This window comes from Onychostoma macrolepis, chromosome 14 (assembly GCF_012432095.1).
Source record: "Onychostoma macrolepis isolate SWU-2019 chromosome 14, ASM1243209v1, whole genome shotgun sequence".
Lineage (NCBI taxonomy): Eukaryota > Metazoa > Chordata > Actinopteri > Cypriniformes > Cyprinidae > Onychostoma > Onychostoma macrolepis.
The window spans coordinates 1327482-1338901 of NC_081168.1; the positions used below are offsets into that span (position 1 = coordinate 1327482).

Consider the following 11420-nt stretch of genomic DNA (forward strand, 5'->3'; position numbering starts at 1 on the left):
CTTTCTCTTTATTTATTCCTTCCCTTTCTAGCTTGTAGGTATTATGAGCACATCATGTGTCTATTTGCCTCTTTAAGATGAATCGCTTTATGGATTCCCCAATTGTAAATTGCTTTGGATAAAAGTGTCTGCAAAATTACTAAATGTAAATGTATATACATTATAAATATACACAGTACACACACATATATTATGTAAACAAAAACTTTTATTTTGGATACGATTTAATCACGATTAATCATTTGACAGGACTAGTTTGAATACTTAAATACTGTTATTCTGTGTATATGTGCATATTTATCGGGATTGCGTACCATCTGTGTCGTCTTTATGTTGGTGCTTCTGATGAAAATCCGTGTGAGAAGCAAGTGGAGAAAAGGTACTCCTCTCAGAATATGTACAAATAACTTTATATGTTTAATTACTATTTGGAGCATTGGGATCCCAAATCACATCCAAAATAAAAGTTTTTGTTTACATAATATATGTGTGTGTACTGTGTATATTTATTATGTATATATAAATACAAACTCATACAGTATATATTAATGTATTTACATATAAATATATTTAATATACAAATGCAACATATATTTCTTAAATATATACATGCATGTGTGTGTATTTATATATGCATAAAATAAACAATATTTTATTAAACAATAACTTTTATTTTGGATGCGATTAATCGTTTGACAGCACTAGTTTGTATCCTGGAAACAACAGAATTGCAAGATGTAAACTCAGAATTGCAAAAAAAAAAAAAAAGAGAAGAGAAGGATTTCTGAGTTTATATCTTGCATTTCTGTATTTTTTTCTCCCTCATAGTACACGTTGAGAAGAATCATGAGGACTAAACTTGTCTCTTACTTCTCCGTGTTTCAGATGTTGGCATCGTGTCTGAGAGCTGATCTTTGGTTCGCTGTGTTTAGCAGAAAGGCCGAGTGCCCAGTTATAAGATTCATCATTCTCAGATGCTTCCAGGAAGAATCACGCAAACAATCTGTAATGTTTTATTCTCTTAGAAACGCGGTGTTGTCGAATGGCGAGCGGGAGGTGGCTGGATCGGCCGGTTTGATGCACGCTGAGATCTGATATGCATATGTATTGTGTTTGGAAGACGCACAATCAGAGGCGCTTGAAGACGCGGAGGCTGAGGTTTGGGCTTGGCAGCATTTGCCATCAAACATCTGGGAAGCAAATGATTCTTTATGGATGAGTGTTATTTCATGTGTGCCGTCGGTGCGCTGTGCTGGAGCCATTTCAGAAAGTCGAATGAAAGATTAACTCCGGTGGAAACGCCAGCGACCCACCGCTCATGAAAGTGTCATGCGGCACAGCTGATCAAATGGAGTGTGTAAACAGAAACGCCGGGCTTTCTGGGTAAACCGATTCATGAAGGAATCGATCAGTTCAGACTGAACACTGATTCTTCACGCAGACTGAACCGTTCAAACGCTTCAATTTTACCAGAGGTGTAAATTATTTTAGTAAATTAACTAATTACTGTACTTGAGTATCTTTTTGGATACTCTGTAGTTGTACAACTACAACTTTACTCTCTACTTCACTACATTTTTGAATGAGTATCTGTACTGTGTTTAAAATATATGCTGTACTGTGTTTCAGTTACACATTACATTTTGCATGACACCTAGCTTTTTCTGCAGCAGATTATTTCTGCTACAAAAGATGTGATATCACCAACTACAGGGCACTGGAAGCACTTTATCTTGTGTGTTTTGCCCTTACTCACCCAAACTTGTCACCAAGGCTACTTTACGTGAATGCGAGCTCCTTAGTAAGTAGTTATGAATCGCAGGTGTTTTATATATGAGACAAGGACATGACACATCCAGTGCAAGAAGGCTTTGACTTTTTAATTTTATTTAACATTACTTTATCTATCCGTTATACTGAAGATACCTTTTTGAAGGATATCGTTTTTTTTATTTTAGTTTTAGAAAATTAACGTGATTGCTCTTCTCATAAATCAGCTCTTTCTTGTTTTTGTTACATGTTCTCTGCATGTGCCTTGTCTTGGACTTTTATGTCACTTCCTGTTTTCCGTGGTGTTTGTAGTCCGTTTGTTCATTGGTTCCCCTTGATTAGTCTCCCCAGGTGTGTCTTGTTATCTTGTTAAGCTTGTATATGTAGTCCTAGTGTTTCTTTAGTGAGTTGTGAGTTGTTGAATGTAATGGTTGTTTGTTTGCCCATCATTCTGTTCTTTGTTCCCTGAGGTTTTTGGCTTATTGTTTGTTCTAGTTTTTCCATGAAATCCCTGCACATAGATCCTTGCCTCTGCCTGTTGTCCCCAGCTTCTCCACAACGTTACAGTTTTTGACTGGCATGTCTCTTTGACTACTGACAGGGAAAGCTGTGTGCAAACAGAAACACACAAGCACACATATATTAATTTATTAAAAAAAAAAAAAAACTCCCCAGAAAAAAGGGCACTTTCTCTCGAGGATGAAAAAGGGCAGGTGCTCAAGCCCACTTTTATGTCTGTGTGTGCACGTGCCTGTTGACTAGTGCATCTTTGAGCCTATATTTAGAATAAAATACTTAAGTACTGTTAAAATCAGATACTCCAAGACTCTTGCTCGAGTCGTTTTGGAATTGGTGACTTGTGTAGTGGAATAATCACTGTAAGGTATCTGTACTTTTACTCAAGTATGGTTTTAAGGTACTCTATACTCCTCTGAATTTTAAACATGTGGGTGGTGTTTAAGTGTGAAAAGCTGGTTGCCAGGGTGTTGCTATGCAGTTTTATTAATATTTAAATATGTCACATATGTATTAAACATTATATTAAACATTAACATCGTGATTTTTGTAAAGTTGCTTTGAAACCCTGTGTATTGTGAAGCTTTTCGTCTGACTTGACTGTAAAAAATTGTAAAAACTTGTAAAAAAAAGAAAAGAAAAAAAGGAGCATGACAATGTGTAACTTTTGAAACACTTTGCAAATCATTTGTTTTGACCAGTCATGTCAAAGTCACATGAGTTCAGTAAATGAGGCTTTGAAAACGTCTTGAAATGTTTGGAAATTTCGTTGGTTTTGCTCTGTGTCGATCTCTGTAAACCCGTCTCTGAATCAGTGTGTGTATAGTTTTTACCTGATCTTGGATCAGTTTCATCAATTTGTAAACATTTTTATGACACACTTGTGTAATAAAAATGAAGATTTGTAGTTATTAATCTCTTAATTGCCTGATGAAACGCCGCACAACTTGAACAATCCCTGCAAATTAATAAAATAATACATATTATGCAGACACCTCATATTTAAAGATATTTGATGAATTTTTGTTTTAATTGCATTTAATAGATTATACTTTTAATAAAGCATTTGCAGTTGATTTGTAAAAAGTGTTTTTATGCATGTTTGGACTGAGTTTTAATTTCATTTGCACCGTTCTGATCAGCATGTAGTGTTTCTAGAGCTTCAGAACAGTGAATCATTTTGTAAAGCAATTGGTTCAATTGATTCAAATATTCAAAAAGCTTTGTTTCTCCCATCACCTATTTGTGTAAGTTTGGCCAACTTTTGTTTTTCAAGTGCATGTAGGCCTAAATGATGGTTTTGATATGATGACATCAGACAAACGAGTATGATAATCACTCAGTACTGTAGTATATATATATATATATATATAATAGTACTGCTAAATGAATACATGTAAAATGTGAATAAGACACAGATGCAGAAGATGCAGATGATGACAGAAGCAGAGGGTGTGATGTCATTCAGCCAGAAACTGACCACGAAATGAGACTTTAAAGCTTTAAAAGTCCGGCCAGACTGTGTTTCTGTGTTCATCTGTGTTTGTCTTTACAGAAGAACAAGGAAATGAGGAATAAACCAGCCAGATCATCCGTTTAAGAGGTCATCCGTTTAAGAGGTTTTATTTAGCAGTACAGTGTTCAGCGCGTTCAGAAATAAACACTGCACAGTGGACACCGACTACTGTTAATAAACCCATGAAATCACTGCTGAAGTTTAGCGTCTGTTGTTTTGAGCTCATAAGTGTGGACTGCAAGGGCGCAGAATTTAGTAGAAACACTATGACGTATCACTACCAATATCCAGCCACTACTAAGTTGTTCCTAGCAATAATTTTGATCAAACAATTAAATATCTGTGTATGTATGTTGTTGTAATTTCGATTCAATTGAGTGAGTGGAACTGCTCCGATTGATTCAACTGCTGGAACTGCTCCGATTGATTCAAACTCGTGACTTCGATCATTCAGTTCAAGCGATTCACCAGCAAAAACCAGATCAAAAGAGCCATTCGTTTTCAAATTTCTACACCACTTGTAATGGTTTTAAAAATCACGTAGTGATGGGTGAAATGGAACTTGTCGAAACGAATCAGTTAAACCATTGCGTTTCAAAATGATTCACTGCTTCGAAGCGCTCGGATCGCATATTGCGAATCATTTGATTTAGACTGGAACTTCAGAGCTGGTTCATATATCATTTCGCTAACTGAAAGATTTGCGATCCACAATCCGAAGTCCCAATCTGAAATGATGCTTCGTGAATATAAATATGTTATTGTCTCACAGATTTTAACCAACTTTTTTTATTCTGCCTTCATAGTTGTCTGCAAAGGAGCTGTATAAGGTCTATCTTCAAAGGCAAATAAAAAAGTGACATTGAGATGGACCTTATACAGCTTCAAATAGAGGAAAAAAGGCTGTCCATTAAGAAAGCCCAACTTGAAATAGAAATGCTGGAGCATCGCCTAAAGGTGTGAATTGTATATGAAGACTGACCTGTTAGTTGGTGTTCAATGGTATATAAAGCAATGACTAAAAATCGATTTTTTTCTTTTATTTCAGGAAATCAAGAAATAAACAATGCTTCATTGCAAACCATTCAAATAAAGTGATTTTGACAAATAATGTCTCTTAGCACTCTGCCATCTCATTGGTCTGCTACATTAATTTGGGGTTCCTCTAGGCTATCTTCATCGAGTGCAGGGGGTGGCTCTCTTCTCTTATTGTGGCAATGTTGTGAAGGACAACACAAGCAACTGTGATGTCACATGCCCTCTCTGTACTGACCCTCAGCCCACGCAGACACTGAAACCTTGCCTTCAGGATGCCTATGGTCATCTCGACCTTGGCCCGTGTCCTACTGTGGGTCAGATTGAACCGTGTCTGTGGTCCAGGCTCAGGTTGAAGATAGGGTACCCTCTGTCCCCCAGCAAGTAACCACTGAAGTGTCCTATAATGATTGAAGTGTACAAATAAAAATGTAATCAAAACAATAAAAACACTGTGTAGAGCAAAACGTACCCTGTTGGAATTTGGGACACAAGGATGACTCCCTAAAAATTCTGGCATCATGTACAGACCCTGGCCACTTGGCCTCAACATTAGCGATGATGTGGGTCGCATCACATATTACCTAGTTAGTGGGGCCAAGTGATGAGTTTAATGCTTTTAACACTTTTAACATAGTATCCTTCATTGACTGAAGGAGCTTTAATAGGAATGTGGGTGCCATCAATGCACCCAATCACATTTGGGAAACCTGCAATGTAAAGTTATGTTATTAAAGAATTAAATCACTGTGTCTGTGTCTGTGTGTGTGTGTGTGCAGTATGCTTAGAGCAAGTAATGGTCTGTAACTAATATGTCACTTATAGATTCTCATAGACAGGACAAACCTGCCACTTTGTGGAATTCTTCTTTAATAAGGCGCACAGGTTTATGGCCAGGGAACAGTACAAAAGTGTGTAGAAACCGCTTCAGTGCCAGGCATACTGTACGAACGGCTCTACACACAGTTGCCTTTCCCACATGCTCTGCATCGGCCACATTGTATGGAAAACTCCCTGTTGCAAAAAAACGAAGAGCAATGCACAGAATGTGTTCTGTAGTAAGCGCTGACCCGCGGTTCATCATGTTTGATATGTAAGGTTTCAAAAAATTCTTTAAATAAATGAACGAATCTTTTGAAAAACGGTAACGCTCGTGCAAATATTCATTCGGATATGAAAACACATCGATACGTGGCCTTATCACCCTCTCGCGGTGCAAAAAACCTTGTATCATCTGTGCTTCTACATCCACAGGATCGTCATCAAAAGGGCACGCCATGCTGTGTGACCTCTCTGAAATAAACTAACCCTGGAACATAACCTGCTCCGGAGCAGGTTATCTTCAGAGAGCAAGTTGCTATGGTTACTTACACACCCTGAAAGTAACCTCCGATTTTGGAACCGAAAGCTGAGTTTATCCGCTCACTTATCCTCAAACATACCCAGGTATGTCACATAACCTGCTTTCTGGAATACACCCGTGGTCGGGAGCAGGTTTTCTTTGGTAAACCCGGAGTTTCTTTCCATCTCACCCAAAATAAGAAAAATGCACTTTAAAACATCGGAGATGCAGAACACATAAGTCTGCTGTATGCAGATTTTAAGGAAAGTGTTTTTTCCTGGGCACAAATCCGTCAAAGAGGGGTTTCACAGGACTGTAAGTCAGTGGTGTAAAAATCAGTTTAAATTAGGATAATCTGATAAATGACGTTCACTTGATAACATCTTTCTGTGACCTCTGGAAGTAACCCAATAATCAGAATTTTCTTCAGGATTTCCAGTGTGGTTGGAGGCATTGATGACAAGCATATCTCCACCATCTCACCTTCTGAAAATGAAAGTGTATGGAATAGAAGGATGTCAGATGGAGGGGTAGTACGAGCGCATTGAAACGTTCTTGTTTCTTTTTTCTGTCTTTTTTTTTTTTTTTTTTTTTGTGGCCATGGGATACCATTAAAATTAATATTAGTTCAATAATTTACAGTTTTCACCTCTGATATTATAACAGCTATTAAGTTATTGACAGTTATTAAGAATTAAAGTTACGCATTGACAGAAGTACGCGCGCTGATGTCTTTTTGGCGGGAGCTGTTGCCATGGTGAATTGTAATTTCGGCACTCCGCTGATCATGACTTTTCATAGTCGTGGTGCACGCGCTTAACTCAGAGTCAACCTACTTAGAGTTGAGTAAACTAACTCAGTTCAGCTGTTCTGTAACCGAAAACTCAGAGTTTCCCATCTCAGAGTAAGTCAACTCTGAGTTTAAACTTAAGGTTGAACCTCCTTATAGAAACGGGCCACTTTTCCACTTTGAAACAGTCCATTTTAAATAAGCCTTGGCCCACAGGACACGACGCGCTTCTGGACCATGTTAACATATGGCTTCCTTTCTGCATGATAGAGCTTTAGTTGGCATCTGCAGATGGCACGGCGGATTGTGTTTACCGACAGTGGTTTCTGGAAGTATTCCTGGGCCCATTTAGTAATGTCAATGACAGAATCATGCCGATGAGTGATGCAGTGTCATCTGAGGGCCCGAAGACCATGGGCATCCAACAAAGATCTTCGGCCTTGTCCTTTACGCACAGAGATTTCTCCAGTTTCTCTGAATCTTTTGATGATGTTATGCACTGTAGATGATGAGATTTGCAAAGCCTTTGCAATTTGATGTTGAGGAACGTTGTTTTTAAAGTATTCCACAATCTTTTTTAAGCATTATTTCACAGATTGGAGAGCCTCTGAAAGACTCTGCCTCTCTAAGACATCCCTTTTATGTTACAGATGTGATGTCAATTAACTTAATTAGTTGCTAGATGTTCTCCCAGCTGAATCTTTTCAAAATTTCTTGCTTTTTCAGTTCCTCTGTGACAACTTTTTTGAGACCTGTAGCAGGCATCAAATTTGAAATTAGCTTATTTAGTGGATAAAAGTGTAAAATTTCTCAGTTTAAACATTTGTTATGTTCTATTGTGAATAAAATAGTGGCTCATGTGATTTTGAAAATCTTTTAGTTTTCATTTTATTCAAATTTGAAAAACGTCCCAACATTTCCGGAATTCGGGTTGTAGGTTGTAGAATGTCAGTGTTTTTCTCTTAATCACTCATTCGTCTCCAAATGCCAGCAGCTGAACAGCACTGAGAATGTCAGAAGATCCATCGCAAGACAAAACACAGAGATCTTCATGTCCGGTGTGAGTCGCGCTGTAATTATTAAGAGTGTAATGTGATACAGCTGAATACTTAATAAAACTCAACACACGAGGACGTGAAATGAGAGAGAAAGATGCTTCTGCTCTAAACACGAGCACTAATGCAGACGGACAAGCTAAATCCTTTTAACTCATCTTAACATGATGAGAAATATTTGAGAATTGTTTTACATCTGCCAAAACCAGTTTTCACTGTGGACAGACTCTGTTCTTTTATAAAACACACACACAGTCTCTTCTGCTCACCAAGGCTATATTTATTTGATCAAAAATACAGTAAAAATTTAGAAATATTATTATGATTTAAAATAACCATTTTCTATGTGAATATCTGTTAAACTGTAATTTATTTCTGTGATGCGCAGCTGTATTTTCAGCATCATTACTGCAGTCTTCAGTGTCACATGATCTTCAGAAATCATTCTAATATGCTGATTTGCTGCTCAACAAACATTTCTGATTATTATCAATGTTGAAAACAGTTGTGCTGCACAATATTTTTGTGGAAACTGATACATTTTATTTTTCAGGATTCACAGATGAATAGAATTCATCCAGGCTGCATTAAACTGATCAAAAGTGACAGTAAAGACATTTATAATGTTACAAAATTTCAAATTAACGCTGTTCTTTTGAACTTTCTATTCATCTGTGAATCCTGAAAAATAAAATGTTTCACAGTTTCCACAAAAAAAAGTGTAAGTGTGTATATATATATATATATATATATATATATATATATATATATATATAAACAGTATATGACATGTATTCTGTAGCTTTTCATGTGTGTAGTTTGTTTTACTGTAAGGAGATTAAGTCAGGGTTTTATTGGTTCTGCTTCTGATTTAAGTGGTTAGTCACCCAAAAGTGAACTGAAAAGTCTTCTGAAGTGAGTAACAGAGCCGAATAATGACCCAAGTTTAATGTGTTTTTATTATCGTTGTCTTTGTTTTAGCTGATGGGTTTCTTACGGTCAGTTCAATCATTGCTCTGTTTCCACGCGGTGTTGAATTTACTACAGAAAGCTGAATTTAAGATCTGGTGACATCTGAATCTCGAGATGTTTCGTAACTGTGTGTGTTTGTTCAGACAGACATTCTGGAAGAACTTCAGATATTTGATCTCCTCAAGATTTCGACATAAAAATGATACACAGTGACTTTCTGACCTTCAGATCAGAGCCAGAATCTCCTCTGAAATATGAAAGATATGTCATGCGGTCGGTTTCTTTAAGCCGCTAAATACAGCGTCGCCTTCAGAACACGGATGAGAAGTCTGTTAGCAGCTCGCAATTCACTGAGCCTTAAAACCATCTAATTTTACGAAAAGCTCGTTTAGTTCCAGATGGATCTCAGATTCGAGCCGCTTGAGAAAATAGTTTTGTGTAATTATCCTGTAACGTCCGGTTAATGAATCAAAGCTGGCTGGTTTTGTGACGGCGTCCGTATAGCACCGACAGCTGCAGTCAGCGAGGGCCGTTATGATTAATTAGTTGGTTTTCAACCTGCAGTTTAAAGGTTATTTGAATCTGTTCAAATAGTTTCTGCAGTTTTTAATGGGGGGAATGGATTTCACCGGTTTTCTTTCTGCTGGGAGCGACTTTTGATTTATACTCCTCAGAAGTGGCTGAGCTTCAGCTGATGTTTCCCTTTTCATATAAACTCAAGATAAAACGGTGTATTTTCGTAGAGCAAATGCTGTAAACGTCTCTTTTCCTGTAGAAATACATGCACATCAATCACTGTGCAATGCACCACATGCTTCTAGAAACTGGAACTTTACGATGGAACAACTTCACGCAAAACCAAGTTAAATAAATGCTGCGATTATTTTGGCCCGGTGATTGCAGCCAGCATCCGGTCTATCGCTTTACACGGATAGAGCTTCTATTACGGATAATTCTATTTACAGATTAACATTGTTGCAAAATTCATCACTGCGAAAAATGATTTTCTTAATTAGTATTTTGTCTTGTTTTCCAGTACAAATAATGTATAATTCTCTAAAAATTCACAAATCAAGGCATTTACTTTTATAAGAAAAATTATATTAAAATAAAAATTTATGAGAATTATCAAAAACAAAAAATCATCAGAATTAAGTGAGTTTATGCTTAAAATGAGAACAAATATCTGCCAGTGGGGTCAGAAAAATAATCTTGTTTTCCCTTTGAATTAATATTATTTTTCTGACACTGACAGATATATATATACTATCTCTCTCTCTCTCTCTCTATATATATATATATATATATATATATATATGTTTTATTTTTGTTCTCACATCATTTTTATAAATTTTTCAGTCAACTAGACATAATATCTTCAGTCATTTTGCTTCTCCGGTAAATGTATCTTGCATTTATGAATGTTTAGATATTTGTACTGGAAAACAAGACAAAAATACAGAGGAAGAACATCATGTTTGGCAGTGATTAAATATAAAACGACTTCAATTTCAGCTCTAAAGCAGCTCTATCAAAGACAATGGTGTCATTATTTAGATCAGTTCAGATCAATAACAGTCAATGTTGTAAAATTCATCAATTATACTGAAAAACAAAATGTGTAGAAACAATTTTAACTCAGAAATTGCTAGTAAATTGTGCCATTTTGTAAATTAAAGTTAATCTAACCATGCAATTTGCAGTTTTAGTAGCAAGTTGGAACTTAAATTGCCAGTAAAATAGTGGAAATGAAAGTAATACATTGAATTAAACATGAATTTTTGCAAGTAGAAAGACTGAAATAATATTTTCTTGTAAAACACTCCAATAAACTTTACAGTGTATGAAACATCTATAAAGCAGCTCTACAGAAGACAATAGTCTCTTTATTCAACTCGGTTTAGTTTTTGTTCCCATCCAACAGTGTCAGTGATAATATTTCTGAATGTTAATTGTCTTTCTTGAGAACCAGGGTTATTATATGCATTAAAATGATTGTAACAGCCCTGGACAGAAAGTGGGTGGAGCTGAATGGGGGTCAAAGGTCAGCAGGTGTAAACATCAGGTCATGTGATGTGTAATATAATGAGTGTTTGTGTTCCTCCAGAAGCGCTCGAGGTGTTGAGGTTGGATGAAGCAGCAGAATTTCCTTTAATTAAAGCTGTGCGTCGAGTCGTTTGCGCTCCAGGTTCTGCAGCTGCTGTCTTTGCTTTCGTGCCTTTGATTAAGACACACATTACAGTCGTCTGGATGAGAGATATAATCTTCTTGAGCTCTCTGGAAAACAGACTTCAGTACAGTATAGTGCTGCAGGGATTCATTTTAAGAATGTTTCTTAAGAAGCAGATGAAACCAGAGGAACATTTCAGGACAGGGTGATTATAATGAACTAAAACTAGAAAAAACAGTGTTATTTGAAATAAA

General features: G+C 36.6%; 1 pseudogene; it reads right to left on the reverse strand.

The window, feature by feature from the left end:
- Positions 1-4935: 4935 nt before the first annotated feature.
- LOC131553949 (putative nuclease HARBI1) lies at positions 4936-6116 on the reverse strand (annotated as a pseudogene).
- Positions 6117-11420: the final 5304 nt, after the last annotated feature.